The 17,431-nt window shown below is 38.4% G+C and overlaps 1 long non-coding RNA gene across 2 annotated transcripts in view; it reads left to right on the forward strand.

Moving 5' to 3' along the window:
- LOC307188971 overlaps positions 1-17,431 on the forward strand; it is a 363,612-nt gene that overhangs the window by 248,379 nt on the left and 97,802 nt on the right. For both annotated transcript variants that reach the window (XR_013829086.1, XR_013829087.1), the window contains exon 4: positions 16,325-16,377. This is a non-coding gene — a long non-coding RNA (uncharacterized lncRNA). The remainder of the gene's footprint in view (positions 1-16,324; positions 16,378-17,431) is intronic.

Raw genomic sequence — 17,431 nt, forward strand, 5'->3', positions numbered from 1 at the left:
AATTCATCCTCTTCTATTGCTGAGAAGTCTTCCATTCTATTATTATGGTATGGTTTGTTTCTCCATTCTCCTTTTGGTAGTCATTGGGTTGTTTCTAGTTTGAAGCTATTTTGAATACAGCAACTACAAACAAACTTACACGAGTTTTTGTGAATTGTTTGACCATTTATTCTGGGTGGATTCGAATTGCTGGTTTGGTCATAGATGTGCGTTTAATTTCTTAGAAACTGCTATACAGTATTTCAAAGAGTTTTACCCTCATATAAGCAATGTATTCTGAAGTTCTAGTGTCTCTCTGTCTTTCCCAGTACTTGGTATTATCAGTGTTTTTAACTTAAGCCCTTTTCGTCAATGCACAGTGATATCTCACTGTGAGTTTGATTTTTCCTGATGAGCATTGATATTGAGCAACTTCTCACATATGTCTTAGCAATTTGGTTGTTTTCTTTTGCAAAGTTCCTATTCACATACTGGCCCATGTTTAAAAATTGGGTTGTTTATCTTTTTCTTACTGATTTTTAGAAGTTCTTTGTAAATTCTAGGTCCTGGCTTTTTTCAGGTTTGTGTATTGCAAATATTTTCTCCTAGTCTGCAGCTTGCCTTTCCACTTCTTTACTTAACTTATTTATTTCACTTCTTTATGGAATTCTATACTTGGTCAAACTATCCACTGAGTATGAGAATAAAAATAAAGACTTTTTTTAGAGGTATATGTCTCAGGATCTCCTAATATCCTTTCTTAGTAAGTTATTTTGGGATGTCCTCTTAGAAGACAGGGGTGAAAAAGCAAGAAAGAGGAACAGGTATGATCCAAGAAAAAGTAAATCCCAGAAAGAGAGTGAAAAGATGAGGATAAAAGCTATACAATGGGCTTAAGCAGCAAATACTCCTGATTGGAGCAGGAGAATGCAGAGTTCAGGGAGTTCTGTGGAAAAAGGTGAACTCCAGCATGACTGATAGTCTAGATAAGCCTGAGAATAAGGTGAAGGTGAATTATTCTTCTATCAACAAGAAAAAAGAAAGCAATTACAAACTTCAGGAAAAAACAAAAAACTATGTAGGAAATTCTAGTTCAGATATTATGAAATAAAGTGTGTCATAATTTTTTTTTGATGTGGAATGTCATGATTTTCAGCATTTAATTGATTTGGCATAAGAACAGGGAATTTATTTGACTTGAGTGATTAAGATATAAATATTCTCCTTTAACTTGCTCAGGGTTTATGCCATTAGACCTTTTATAAAAAAATATATGATTCTAGCCTATTAGTTGTCTTTGAAGTCATTGGCATGTACATAGTTATGATAACGTAAGTCTGTTAATAGATTTTTGACTTTTAGAATAAACTTATTTAGGTAAAGAATGGAAGACCTATTTATATTTGAAAAACAGAATGGAAACATTAAAAATCCTGATGGTATACAAAGTACAGCTGTAAAAGGAGAATTGGGCACCACTATCCTCATGTTAAAGATAAGGTGTTATTTGAGACACTAATTAGTGGTGGAGCCGAAGTAGGAGAACATAATGTGAGATGTGAGTTCTATGAGGGCAAGGATTTTTTTTTTTTCCCAGTAGGGAGGTCTCTTCATTGCTGTATTGCTGGCACCTAGAACAATGCTCTGAGCACATAATTTGCCCTTAGTATAAATTTGTCGAGTAAAACACATCTTTAATGTAACAATTAGAAGAACAAAATATATGCTGCCTCATACTTGATTTCCACTTCTTATCCCCTTCCTTAAGAAGGCCAGTTTTGTGGTTCCTGACCTTGGCCTCACCCCTAGAAAGAGTTTTTCACATGTCTCTTAGTTTCAGTCGCTGCAGCCCACTGTTCTATCTTGTCTTAGGTTCTTACACAAAGCCCAGTTCAATTCAATCACCTAGAATTCAGGTTGGTTGGTAAGTAAGTTTAGGCAGATATCACTGTCCTACTCCAGTTCTTAGTTTCCAGTGAGTTCAGTGGCAGGATCCAGGAGCTGAAAATGTGCCCAGTGGACAGCATCTGTACCAAGAATAGGGGCCTGCCATGTATGCAGGATGAAACATGCACTTCTGAGGCAGTAATGCTGAAAGGGCCTATATGACTGAATGAAACAAAGAAGAACTGGCATCAGTTGAAACCATATCTTTGGGTGGCTAAACTATTTGCTGTCAAAAGTTAGGAAATGGGGTGGGACAGGGAGGGTGGGAGGGAGACACAAGAGGGGGGGGATATGGGGATATATGTATACATATAGCTGATTCACTTTGTTATACAGCAGAAACTAGCACACCATTGTAAAGCAATTTTACTCCAATAAAGATGTTAAAAAAAAAGTTAGGAAATGCCTAGTGACTTAAATTGGGCTGCCATAACAAAATACCGTACACTGAGTGGCTTAAACAACAGAAACATATTTCTCATAGTTCTGGAGCTGGGAAGTCCAAAATCAGGTGCCAGCATGGTTCTGTGAGGGCCCACTTCTGGTTTGCAAGTTGCCACCTTATCACTGTGTCCCCACGTGGTGGAGAGAGAGCTCTTCTTATGAGGGTACTAATCCAGCCTTGGGTGCCCCACCCTCATGAGGGTAGGATGCCCCATCCATCTAAACCTCCCAAAGGCCCCACCTCCAAATACCATCACATTGGAGGTTAGGACTTAAACATATGACTTTTGGAGGGACACAAATATTCAGTCCATAACACCTAGCAAATTTCATTTTGATTGTGCTATCGTTTTCATTGTAACTTGAGAAAAAGAAGTTTGTTGCACTGATCAATTTGAGACTTTAAGGACTAGATATATATGGGAAAAATCACTAAAAAGTGTCAGATGAGAAACAGAAGGTTTAAGCAGGAAATCTCTAATTGTGATTTCCTCTCAGTTATAGAAAAAAAAAAAGGAAGTAGGAGGCTTGAGAGATTTTAAGACATGGTTGAGATCCGGATGCTAATGTAGTTAGAAAGAATAGATCAGAATCCACTTAAATTCCAGTCAGTAGTCTTTTTACAGTGTAACACTACTCTCGTTCTTGCCAGTGATCAGCCATCCTCAGCCAGCAGTAAGGGATTTGATTTCTATTGGCCAATTTACAAAATCATGACTTCTGCTATTTCCATCTAGAAAACCTTGCAAAATTATTTTAAGAATTTTAAAGAAAAGCTGAGATAATGAATATCAGTAAGAATATTTAAAGATCATAATAAAATGGGGTAAGAGAGAAACCTTCCTTGATGGAAGACACAATCCCATGAACAATAAGAGGAGCGAGAGAGATTCTCACTTTGGCATTCATCTGGTATGAATATTGGATGAATATGTTATTTTTAAAAATCATTTTGAGGTTGGGGAGTGATTTAACAGCATGCTAATACTTTTAAAATATCTGGTTGAATCTAGTAAAATAATCCATTTCATAAGGTTGTTTAAAATCCATTTCACCAAATTCGCTATCTTTTTTATTAAACCTTTTTGGGTGAACAAAAGAAAAGCCCATATAAGAAACAAAAGAAGAGGTTTGTGTAGGGTGTGCTTTTTATATGCCGTAGGACTCCAGAAGAATCTGCAAGAAAAGGTAACAAGAGCTGCCTCTAGGAAGGGGAGTAGAATCACTAGGGAGAAGTTTGGGAAGACCTACATTTCAGCATATACTTTTTGCAGCTTTTGAATTTTGTACCATGTGCATAAATTACCATTCAAAAGCTTGAAACAAAAAATTTATTTTGAAAATTTAAAAAATAAATGCAGTTGAGTTTTTTAAAGTTAAATTTGGGGAACACAGTGAGCTGTCTTACTGCTGCTTGGAGTACAGTGTCCCGAAATACCTTGGCAAAATTTCTACAGTCATTTTGTCTGAGCAGCTCAGAAGGAGGGCCGTGGCCTCCATGGTCACTGTACTGTTTTGCTTTTTTATTTACCATAGCTGTGACAAGGTGGTGTGCAGAAGAGAAGCCTCCACCTTAGTCACTGGCAAAGTGCTGACTTGAGAAGTTTTGTTCTCCGTTGTTTTTTCAATAAAAACTGGCTGCATGCTTCACTATCTTTTTTTTTTTCTAAGTCCATACAAATGTCAAAATTGCATTCACATTTCCAGCTATAAAGTTAACATGACCAGCAAAAGGGAAACTGTCTGCTTCCAGAACTTGACTTTACTAGGGATTTTTCAAGCATGAAGCTTTTAATAAGCCCTCTGCATGCAGTATTTCATTTCCTTCAGACGAGACACTACCTCACGGCCTCCACACGCCCTCCCCTTGGCTCACAGCAGCTGCTCGTTGTGTGTAACCTGCCTAGGGGGTTGTCCAGCCTCCTCCCATGGAACCCGGCATGTTTCTAGAGAAGAGATACAGAAGTTATTTTTTTTTTTAAGTGGCATATGTAAGCTACTTCTCTCTAAATTCACGAAGTTGCATGTTTATGCAATTATGGAGAGTACTAGGGACCTGGGCAAAGGCCACCAGTGCTCCAGGGACTACAGGTATTTTGAAGAAGGCTGCTGGAGAGAATTTTGAAGCTTTGGGACTTGGCACTCCTGGAATATCAAATATTTTCTCTTTCTTGCTTTCCTCTTTTGGACCCCCAAAACAACAAATATTATTTTTTCTTCTTGGAACAAGTATGGAATTTAGAGATGAACCTATAACCCTTTTGGACATCAGTTTTTTATTAAGTGTTGGGTGGAGTAGGGTCAGCGTTTCCAGAGACAACTCGCCAAGAAAGGTGGTAAATCAGCATTTTTACAGTCTACCATGAGAGTTTGAAGAGGCAGGAACTTAAATGACACTGCTGGGAATTACAGACTTTGCTATAATTGCACAGTGGGGCACATCCATATGGGAGGGAGCCTTTTATTTATTCCTCTAGTCATCTTTCCTCTGTTTGGATCGGCCGGAACTGGGCTGTATGTGCTGCCTGCATTACGTCCAGGACTGATGCTGTCAAATGCACCATCCATGGAGTGAGTTCAAAGGCGATCATTTATGCCCCCACTGATACTGCTTCTCACTGTTTGTTTGAAGGGGAAGTGGAGGATGAGAAGAAGCCCATGGAGTGGGTGGGCTCACCTGGGTGGGGAGCAGTGAAGAAAGTGTAGAGATGGTAGACCTAATATGGGCACATTTATGTGGGTTTCTGGCCTTTGCCAAAATGTCAGGCTTGGCATCCACTTGGTTGAGATACAATTTTGGTTCTTTAAAATAAGCAGCAAGATAGAAAGTTTAGGACACAGAGAGCCTTAGCAGAGACCTCGTAACTATCTGAAGAGTTTCCTACTTCTCTTTAATGGTTTACCTCTGTGTTCACAAGATTCTTCCCTTTGGTACTGTTATTTTCTTTTTCTTTTTGATTGTCTAAGATATGGACTAACGACCTTCTTTTAAGGACTTTTGGTAGCAAACTCACATTTGCCTCAGAGTTAGGGTGAGTGAGAACAGAGGCTTTTCCATCTTACTTGCTTACACCCCTTTTGGGGTGGGGAGTGTGGAAGGTGGAGTTGATTGGCAGTGCTGTCAAAACATATTGACTCTTTTTAATGTGGCTTCCCTGAGCAACATCAAACTATAACAGAACCTCACTGTGAACAGAGAAACTTCTCTAGGGGAATTTGCAAGCATCATGTGTTCTGTTTATTGCAATAGTGTGAAATTTATCTTTCTGAGAAAGGTACGTGCAGATCTCCATGTGCCTTTACCTCAGTAAAAGAGATAACAGTTACAATTTACTAATCCCATTTGTTTCCCAAAAGAGGGAAAAAAATCACTAATTTTACAGCAAGTATCCCATATTTCATAGACTATAATGTCATTGACAGTAAGAACCACCGTTATTTTATAGATAGCTCAAGAAAGAAAAAATGCTATCAATTAAATTTACATAACATTTTTCTCTCAGAGTTTTTATTTTCTTCTTATCGAAAGGGCTGTTTTAGAGTTATTTAGGCATAGATTATTATGATATAGAACTCTTACACTTTCCTTAAAAAGGAAAACATAAGCAAATTAAAACTTCTTCACATTTAGATGCTGTCTCTTCTAAAAACTTTTTCACACAAAGCAGTAGATATTGTGATTTTCCACATACTATTGTTACTGACCCAGGTTCTTGGACTCTTTAATCGATAGAAATTGAGAAGAGGCCACAAGAGGAATTCAGGCAAGGCTTTATCGGGACTGGTGCTGCAGCATGAGAGAGTGAAAACAAGTAACAGGTTCCCTTGCTCGCTCCTGGAGATGGGGCGGGCGAACTGGTTCCTTAAATGGGGTGAGTGTAGGGGTGTGTCCAGGGGTCGGGCAGGAGGGGTGGCTTAGGTGATCTGCCCACCCCCTGGGGGGTGCTGTGTACGGGGAACACGCGCAGTACCTTGCTTTTGCTCCGGACATCTCAGAAGTGGCAGCTGGGTTTCGGTCTTTGTGTATCTTGTTGTTCATAATTTGCCCCAACTGCCCATGCACGCAGTTATTTTTAGTCCCTTACAGTTTCTTTGTATCTGTTGCTTGAGGAACGTGTGTCCAGGTGCAAGCGCTGCAGCAAAGGAGCCCAGTTCCCAGGACCCAGCCTCTCTCACTATTATCTTCCATGGTGTCAGGAGAGTTGGTGATGTCACATTGCTTTAAAACCGTCCTCATCTTTTCCATGCATTCCTTCAAAACCACTGACACCAACCTTATTACTTTGGATGTACCAACACACTATGACAACCATATCCTGACTCTGCCTGTCCAACAGGGATTAGGAGATACCTCACCATTTCATAGATGTAAAACATGCTGAAAAATATCTGTGTCTTAGAACTGACACCTTGCCCTATAAACTGGAATTTGTCAGAGGTCTTCCAAGAACTGTGATACTTTGGGATGGACATGTAATGATCTTTTACGATTATATACCATGATACCCCAGTCCAGTTGTAGGATTCATTCATTTATTCATCCATCCATCCATCCATCTAGGCAGCCAGTCATACAATATATTTATTGAAGGCCCAGGCACAATGCTTGATACTGACAATACAATGATAGTTAATATGAAACTTGCAACAAATTTGAAACAGAAGGGCTTCCCTGGTGGCGCAGTGGTTGAGAGTCCGCCTGCCGATGCAGGGGACACGGGTTCGTGCCCCAGTCCGGGAAGATCCCACATGCCGCGGAGCGGCTGGGCCAGTGAGCCATGGCTGCTGAGCCTGAGCGTCCAGAACCTGTGCTCCACAACGGGAGAGGCCACAACAGAGAGAGGCCCGCGTACCGCGAAAAAATAAAAATAAAAAAAAAATTTGAAAAATAGACTTAAACCCAATAGTCACAATATGATACTATTGGTGAAACAATAGAGATATATAGTAGGTACTTGTTACAAGGAAATGAACAAGCAAACATCTTTGCTTGGAAGGCTGAACAGACCTAGACCTGCTGCTGAGATGGAACAGGGACATTCCTGGTCCTGAAAACAGCTGGCCTTCCTTCCAAGCAAGGCTTACACACTTCTTAGCCATACTACACCCAAGCAGAGAGCATTGTCAAATGAAAACCATTGCCGTCCATCTCTGACTGGTTGCTGTTGGGTTGTTTACAACGTAAAAGCCTATCACTTTTGTGGGCCTCTCAGAATTGGAGAGCTGTAGCCTTGGACAGGAAGCATGCTGTAACTTCAGTAGCACACAAGTAGACATTGGAGAGGAAGCTGGAAAAGTGTGGGCTAGAGCCAACAGGGCTAACCCAGGTGTGCAGCTGGCCCCAAAGAAGCTAACCCGTGGTACACATGACACTAAACCAAGGCTGTCCTGAACTTGGGGCTGTCACTCAAGAGATGATCCTAACATTTCCTTGCAGACACACTGTTACAACTAGCCAGCTGGCAGCATTGTTTTTGCAGTGAGATGCAGTCAACTACAGTGGAAAAATAGGTCCTTCCATTGAGCCAGGGGAGGAGTCATACTGCAGGTATAGAGGTTTCAACCTGGGAAAACTGGAACACACTTAAGGGATCAGGGGCAGAAGCCAGTCTTGGGAAATCTCAGGAAGACTTAGAGAGAAATGTTGTTCAATGGGCCCCTGAACTCAAAAGCTCACCCCAGGCACACAGACTTCATGCTGCAAGACTAATTCTACACTCCTTCTTCTGCATCCTACCTCTTCCTTCAGGGAATAGGAGACTTCTAAGAGACTCCCAGGCCTGATCAGGATTGGCCCAGAGAATTCCTTGGATAAACCAACAGGGAGAAGGCTTTTATCACTCACAGCTAGTGGGGAATGACACTCACAGTTTTCAGAGGGAATTGAGATTTCTAGATGATAAATAACTGCCTACTCTTATCCAGCTGGGCGGTAGTGAAGGTGACAGCCTTTGGCTTGAACCCAAGCTTTCTGCTTCCAAATTCCATAAGGGGCACTTTGATACCTGATAGGAAGGGAGACTCCTTCTCCCTTGGACTTAGCCTCTGCCCAAAGGAAAACAATTTCTGCCCAGTCTTCTTTTCCCCAGTCAGAGGACTACAGAAGGAAATGTTAGTGGCTGAAACTGGATTTCCTTACGAGACAGAAGGATTTTCTTTTTTTTGTCCGAGCCTGACTTTCATTTGGTCAGAATTCACTAATGGGTGAGGTCATTGCGTTGAGATCAGCTGAGCATCTTCTGCTTCTGATGGCAGTTTTCTCGGGGCAGGCCTCTTGCTCACACTTTTACTTCCTGCATTCTTGCCTTGGGCTTTCTTTTCTCAAACAGGAGGGCCACATGGGCAGAGCTCTCAACCTACCTCACAGAGGCAGGCTCCACCAGAGCCCTTTCTCCCCGTAGGAGGAAACCAAGGCCTCTTTCCTTTGCTCTCTTTCATCTCACATAACAACTTCCTATCAGTTCGACAGCCCAGATAATGGAGTCTGGGTAGCCTAGGCAGCTGAATAGTAGGCATTGGTGATAACTACATGATTTTTTTTTTTAAACTTCTCTCTTGTTTCCTTGTTGCTGGCACTGGTGAGTGTGTTTTGAATTGGCTTTCCAGTGGGGTGGAGGTTCCTGGGTGTTGATAACAGGCTGAGACTTATTTAAGCCTCTTGGCCTTAGCCATGCTACAAAACCTCTTCTAGAGGAGCCCTGATTAGTGAGTATTTACTAAGATATTTGACCATTTTACCTTCTGTGTTCTGTGTTTAATACATTTAGCACAAAACCTGCAGGATAGAAGAAGTGAGAAATAGGATTTGAGCCCTAAAACCCACATTCAACCTTGAACCCGTAACAACAGCATCGTCCATGGTCAAAGATAGGTATTTAGTCAGTGATAGGCGCTCAGTAAATGTTTGATTTTATAGAGAAATTCAGGTGCCTGTGTATCATTAGTGTGCTTCTTCATCCCAGAGCCCAATAATTTTCACGTTTTCTAATCAGTTAGTCCAAGGACCTTTTCCACCTTGTCCTAGCAACTAAGAGTTGCCGTTTAGCATATGCTAAATCAGTTTCCATATGAGGCAGCGACATTTCTAAATCAAGCCATAGACTGTTATGAGTTAGTTTCATTCACTAGAATCCAAGACAAACAGTGCATCTTATGCCTTTTGACAGCAGTTGTTTGTTTGGAAGAATGTTTTCTAGGGTAATGTGGCATGAAAATAAAATTACAACAATCAGAAAGTTTTGCACACTAAAGAGGAGCAGACAATGCACAGTTGAAAGGAGGCAATGAGTCGCACTGTAGTTTGGAGAACAATTCCTAAAACACACTTGTGAAATGCCAGCTCAAGAGACATTCAGCTAAAGGATAACAGTTTCAGCTGATCAGAATTTTTGGCACGCTGTGAAATTATTTTCTATGATTAGTGCTTCCTACGTGAAAGAAGTATCCTTTACATTCAAAATTATATTAAAAAAAGCATTTTTAAAAAGAAAAATAAACAGAAATATTTCTTTCTGTAGCAGTGTCTTCCTAAGAGTGACAAAATGTTTCTTTAATTTAAAATAATATCTTAAGTTAAATTTTGGCGCTAGAAAGAAAGATTTCGGCAAAGTCGCTTAACTAAATTTATGTTTCTTAAGAACTGTGGATAGTTGAAGTCTACCAAGAAATCACTTTTGGCTTTTGTCAAGGTGATGACCAACAACTGATTCAACTCGACTTTGTCCTTTTGACCTGTTGTGTGATGTTTTATAAATACAAAATTAAGAGAAAAGAGGTCAGGCCTATGAAATGGCCTCTGAATATATAACTGCTTAATCTACTGGGTGGTTTTGGATAAGCGAATTAAATATGCTAGACCTTAGTTTCCTTATTTGTAAAATTAAGAGAGTGAATTAGAAGAGCCTCTTGGAGTTCTCTCTTTGTTTTATTCCTCTTTCCTTACCTTCCTTTCACCACTTATTTTACTTGGGAAAAGAAGTCTGTATTTTATAGTACTGCCAACCATTTCCAACTATTGTATTTCTTCCTTTTACTCAGACATTTATTTCCATCCCTCTTATTTTATTGGCTTCTATTTGTAGTAACAAAGAGATGTAGACCAAATGCTTGATGTGTATGAAATAACTTCAGCTGGAGCCCTACTCCTCTCTAACATGCTGTGTGACTTTTAACAAGGAATCTGTGCTTTAACATTATGTAAGGGCTGATAAAATGACATTTGTACAACACTGTGGAGTGGAAAAAAAGGAACTGTGTACTATGGAAAATCCTGTTATTTTTATCAGACGATGTTGTGCCAACCAGAAAACAATACAAAACTAAGTTCTCAGACTGTTTGGCTGGGTTTGCCTGTCTGAACGTAAATTCTTTGAAATATCATTTCCAGGTTTATAGTTACCGCAGAAAAGCCTTCTAAACAAGATGTAGTTCTAGTTTGCACATTGTGGTAGCCATCTTCTACAGGGTCCCCCAATGATCTCGCCTCCCCTGTTAAATAGGGTTGACTACTTATAACTAATAGACTATTGTGTAAATGATGGCATGTGACTTCTGAGGGTAGATAATGAAAGACATATGGCTTCCACCTTGTGCTCTTTGGAATTATTTTCTTGGGAGGAAGTCAGCCACTGTGTCCTGAAAACATTTCAGCAACTTTTTATAAAATTACACGTGGTGAGGAATTGTTGCCTCCTGCCAACAGCCAGCACCAACTTGCCAGTGACTGAATGAGCCATCTTGGAATCAGATCCTCCGATTCCAGTGCATCGTTCAGATGGTTGCTGTTCCAATCATCATGTTTATAGCAGCTGTGAGAGGCCCTGATCCAGAACCGCCCAGCACCCAGCGCTCAGCTAAGCCACTCTGGAATTCCCGAACCACAGGAACTGTGTGAACTAAATGTTTAGAGTTGTTTAAAGCTGCCACTTTTTGAGGGTAATTTGTTATGCAGCAATAGATAACTAATACACAAGTCAAAAGAAAAAATGTAACGGCCACTTACTCATGTGTAGGAAAGAAAATAATGTTCTTTATTTTTCTATAACAATGTAATCTCTATTTTAAACTTCATTATATCTGATTATGGGAAAAATAACCTTAATCCATTCTGGGATAATTTAGTAACTTCAGATTTTAACACAGGTAATTCAGGATTTTTCCTCACTCTCCCATCTGCCTAGGAGCAGCACATATGATCAGAGGACAGTGGCTTACCTGGCGTATGGATGTCTTATCCCTTGTCTTTGCAATATGTCCTCAGTGGCATCCACTAGAATATTAATGGAATAATAGGTGACTATAGATGTATTATATAGGTGTATTATAAAGGTGGACTTTTCAGGATTCTTTCTAGGTCAAATGCTTTTCACTGTTTTATCTCTGATATTTATCTCTGATATTTCATTAAAACCCAAAGGAATTGTACAGGACACAGAACAAACCAATAAAGTCTCACTAAAAATTCTATGGCTTATTGTGGAGGTAGAAGGCCAATGTTAATTTAAATGTGTGGACTCCTTTGAAAGTCCTTTCCTTTGCTACGTGTCATGAGCTATCCATGAAGTTTTAATACCTGAAAGCTCTCCTGAAAGGGCAGAAAGTAAAAGAAGCTACTTCAACATTGCTTGATACTTTAAAGTGACTGATCATTTGGGGAGCTTTATGCTGGATGCCTTAAGCTGTCTTCAATATTTGAAGACAATTTTGCTTTTTTTAACCTGCAACTCTTTGGAATAACTGTCACGGCTCTCTCCTTTGGTCAGGTAGAAGCGAGTATGTTGAATAAATGACTAATAAAACATATCAGTGACAGAAATGTGGATTATTAGCATTCAGGACCAGAGTTGCCATATAGTGAATCACATACTTAGATAGTTACAGTGCAAGTCTTAAAAATAAATTACCTGTGACGGTTGATCAGGACAAATACTGCAAGATGGCATGTCCCATCACATGGTATACCTCAGAAATGAACAAAATCAACCCTTACATTACCTCTCATTTGAAGTCTTTGCCTTTGTTTCACTACTAGAATTTAAATGACTTTCATCATGTTCTATGTTCAGTGATATCTCCAGGTTTAGGCCACTTCATCAAAGTAACAGCCTAAGACACGTTCCTGCCATGCAGCTCTCCTTCTATTTTTATCATGGCAAAAGCAATCCACTTGTTAGCCTCTATAATTCTCATAGAAGCTGAAGGATAAAAATAAGACATTGGGAGAACACTAATATGAGAAATTCTCTCCTTTTTGGAGGTAAAATTTCATGGCCCATATATTCTTTTGATTTTTCTTGCCATTTCTTAATTTCAGGGTCATTGTTACTGGTAAAATAACCTGAGTCCTTAGACTGTATTACCATGCCGTCAGTAGATGTGTATTTATTTTTCTGCCTTACATATTTTATTTGTTTTTTAGTTGCTTATCTATTCTGAAGTTGCTTTATCATTTTATAGTGTTGATTTTTGATTCATTGCATGTCTTTTAGTATATGAAAGCAAGTCACAAAGGAATATCATAACATAGTACAAAAACTGATAACAGAACAATAATATGAAGTCCTGAAATAATGATTAAATCAAAGAAAGATGAAGAAAGACTAGTGTGATAGTAAGCACTATAACCAAGTTCTTAAAAATGAGATGATTTCTGTTGTAATTCAGATATAAAATCAATTTGAGAAACAAACATAAATTCTGATGTTTGAGGCAAGGTGAAAGGCAAGGTATATGAGGAGGACAGTGAGTGTCATTATTACAGTAACAAGTGACACACTGAATTGAGGGAACAGTCAATTACCTTGTCCCTTTGAATTTCCACTGCAGCATTAGGGGCTCTCAGTGAAATGTATTCTTGGAGAGACAGGCTATTCTGTTTAAGGTCAGGAAATTCTACTCTGTGAACAAAGACATCCCACTCCCCAAAATAATTTTTTCCACTGTATTTCAGAAACTTAGATATTATCCTGCTTTGAAAATATTTTTATTCTCTATTGGCCATATAACTATTATTTGGAGATCTGTGGACTTGCTGTGTTACAGTGTCTATGATGGACTCTGTAATCACTTTCCTTTATCTTCTAAACCATAGTCTTAAATGGGCATTTTTCTAATATAGAAAGACATTCTGTCAACTCCTCTACTTTCATCATCAATATCAAAAGTATCTGCTGAGTGGCTATTAAGTATTTGTCACCATACAGATTCTGCAGTTAACCAACAATACACTCTAACTGTAAAACACAGCCTGGTACATTGTTTATAACCATATTACTTTTTTTGTGAACATAGAAGTAAAAGCCTAAACAAAATACTATCAATCCAAAATCAGCAGCATATAAAGAAGCTATTATATCACAGATACAACTGAGTTTATCTCAGGAATGCCAAGAGTGGTTTCACATTAGAAAAACTATGAATGTAATTCATCATATTAATGAATTAAAGAAAAAAAAGCTATATACCAATTCCATTTAAGCAGAAAAATCATTTGATAAAATATAACACCTATTCAATTTAAAGATAACTTAGTAATCTAGGAATAGAAGAAAACATTTTTATCTTGATAAATATTATTTAAAAATACCTAGAGAAAACTTCATTCTTAATGGAGAAATACTGAAGGTACTTGTCTTTAAAATTAAGATCAAGATATGGATACTCACTTTACTGCATACATTCAACATTTAGTGAAGACCCTTGTCAGTTCCATAAGACAAGAAGAAAAAAAACTAAAGGCATGAAAATTACCAAGAGAGTAATAAAATGTTCATTACTTGAAGGTTGTTGATTTATGTTATTTATTAGAATAAATAAGAGAATAAAGCAAAATGAGCATATGTAAGATCAATATACAAACATTAATTGCATTTTTAAGTACTAGCTAACTTTGTTGTTTTTAAAACTGCATGACATTTAAAATAGAAATAAAAAATATAAGATCCTTGGAAATAAATCTAACAAAAATTATGCAGAACCTCTTTGGAGATATTATAAAACTTTATGAAGAGACATTAAAGAATACTTAAATTGTGAAATTTATCAGGTATACAGATTGGAAGATCCAATATCATAAAGATTTTAATCCTTCCCAATAGTATCTATAGATTCAATGCATTCTAGTAAAGAATAAACAAAAAAACAACCACAATAGAATTTTTAGAGACACTTGAAATAATGTATATCCATAATGTATATCAAAGAACAAAAAGCTAAGAATAGACAATGGGGTAGTAGGATTTGCCCCACCCATATCAATATTTATTATAAAGCTTTACTAATTGTGACAGTGTGGTATTGGTACGGCCTCTGTTATAAACAGAAGAAAAAGCCTAGAAACAGATAACACACACTTATCAATACATGATATATTACAGAGTTACTATTTGATAATGTTGCTGAGACCATTATCTATGTGGGAAAAAATAAAATTGTGTCCCTACCTCATGCCATCTACAAAGATTAAAGGCTTATACGTAAAAGGCAAATCTTTAGAGCATTTAGAAGAAATGATAGAAGAATATCTTTTTGATAGTGGAATAAGGAAAAAGTTTCTTAAATAAAAAAGCACTAAACATCAAAGAAAAGATTAATAAGCTTGCCTATATTAAAATTAAAAACTTCTGTCTTTCAAGCAGTACAATAAAAAAAGTGAAAAAAATAACCACCCCTCCAAAAAAAAAGGTGAGAAGATATTTGCAATGAATATAACAAGTATATAAGGAAGATCTATGCATTTAAAAAAAAAAGAAAAAAGAAAAACAGCTAAATAGATAAATGACATGAATAGGTATTTCCTAGAAGAAGAAACCTAAATGGCCAACAAACATTTGAGAAGTTGTCCAGTCTCATTAGCAACTAGGAAAATGTGAGCTGAGACCCCAGTCAAATATTATTTTCCACCTATTAATTTTCAAAAAGAAGTCTGAAATACCAAGTGTTGGCAGGAATATGGATCAACATACACTTTATATACTGCTGGTGGGAATGCAAATTAGCAAGAACTCTTCCCAAAACAATTTGTCATTATCTTATAAAATAAATGTTTACATGACCTGCAACCCAGCAATTCCACTCCTAGGTATATCCCCTCAGAGAAGCTCTCTTCCAGGTGTGCACTGTGATAGAAATAAAAGAGTGTTCATTGCAGCATGGTCTGTAAAAGGATAAATTGGAACCATCCCAAGTGCCTGTTTATAAGATAGTGGAATTAGGTCATATTCATACAATGGAATGTTATGTAACAAGATGGATGAATCTTAAAAACCTAATAGTGAAAAAACAAGTTTTGGAATGATACATATGTGTGTGTGTGTGTGTGTGTGTGTGTGTGTGTGTGTGTATATATCTATATATCTATATATCTATATATAGCTGCTATGAACATTGGGGTGCAAGTATCTTTCCAAATTAGTGTTTTTTACCTAGGAGTGGAATTACTGGGTCATATGGCAGTTATATTTTCAGTTCTTTGAGAAACCTCCATACTGTTTTCCATAGTGGTTGCACCAATTTACATTCCTACCAACAGTGTACAAGGGTTCCCTTTTCTCCGTGTCCTCCCCAACATTTGTTATTTGTGTTCTTTTTGATGATGGTCATTCTGACAGGTGTCAGGTGATATCTCATTGTGGTTTTGATTTGCATTTCCCTGATAATTAGTGATGTTGAGCACCTTTTCATGTGCTTGTTGCATCTGCATTTCCTCTTTGGAAAAATGTCTCTTCAGGTCTTCTACCCATTTTTTAATCAGATTGTTTGTTTTTGTGATGTTGAGTTGTATGAGCTCTTTATATATGTTGGATATCAACCCCATATTGGTCATATCATTTGCAAATATTTTCTTCCATTCAGTAGGCTGTTTTTTCATTTTGTCAATGGTTTCCTTTGCTGTGCAAGCTTTTAAGTTTAATTAGTTCCCATTTGTTTATTTTTGCTTTTATTTCCTTTGTTTTAGGAGATGGATCGAAAAAATACTCCTATGACACATGGGTGACCTGAAGGAGCGAGGTATGTGACCATATTGACAGGGATCCTTCTAGACAAAGATTGGTCAAGGGCAGAGTACAAGGGTTGATCACAAGTGTTGGCCCAAGCGACAGAATGAATGGAGGTAACATTTAATGAGATGAAGACAGGTTTGGCCGGATGGGTGGGACAGGAGTGTACAGGAAATTAAGAGTTTGGTTTTAGATGTGTTTAGTTTGAAATGCCCTTTAAGCCTCCAAACTGAAGGGTTGAGTAAACAATTGGGTAGATGAGTCTAGAAGCCAAAGTGCAGGTTGAGTTATATGGGATTGCAGGTCAAAGCACATGTGCAATTACATTAAAAATAGGTATAAGGCCAAATGTATAGCCACCTTAATGTAATACAGGTTAAACTAACAATAAATATTCCTCACTAACAAATAATCCACTGATTCTGAAATATAAAATAAATTGCAAGAACAGTTTTCTTCCTAAGCAATTTGCTCTTGCAATTCGTGTACAAGAAGAAAAGCTTCTGATTCAGAGCTGTGGTCGGTCGCCTTTCTGCTGGTCATTTGAAACAGCAAAGCAGGGGCTTGTCAGTGAGGCTCAACTGAGCAGAGGCGAGATCCTTTGTCTCATTGAGTCTGGTGCTTGCTGGCCTGGTTGTGTACAGCGTCCTGCTGTACCCAGCGTTTTTGAGGCATGAAGGCCATGCAGGTTGAAGAGCCACAGCATCGCTGGAGCCAGTGCTTTGACAAGCAGGTTTGCTCCTGCAGTGGGTTTTCAATGGAGCCAGCATAACAAGGAGGAAATTCTGCCAATTAGTGAATGACAGTGGGCTACAGGGCAAGCCATGCCAAGACTCAGCAGCAATTGTACCTAGAGACCAGAGCATTGCATTCCCTCTTTCCTTTTGCCTCATGTTCCTCAAATACCAATGTTTCATGTTGTTAAGTCCCCAGCAGCTCTCCCACAGCCTCAGCAAGGTCTTCCTCCTTTCCCCGTCCCTCAGGTTTAGCTAACACTAGGGTTGGGGGATCAGTGGATTTCACTTAGGCTCAGCATTGTGATCTCTTGCCCAAATTTGCCCCGA

The sequence above is a fragment of the Stenella coeruleoalba genome (genome assembly GCF_951394435.1).
Source record: "Stenella coeruleoalba genome assembly, chromosome: 7".
Lineage (NCBI taxonomy): Eukaryota > Metazoa > Chordata > Mammalia > Artiodactyla > Delphinidae > Stenella > Stenella coeruleoalba.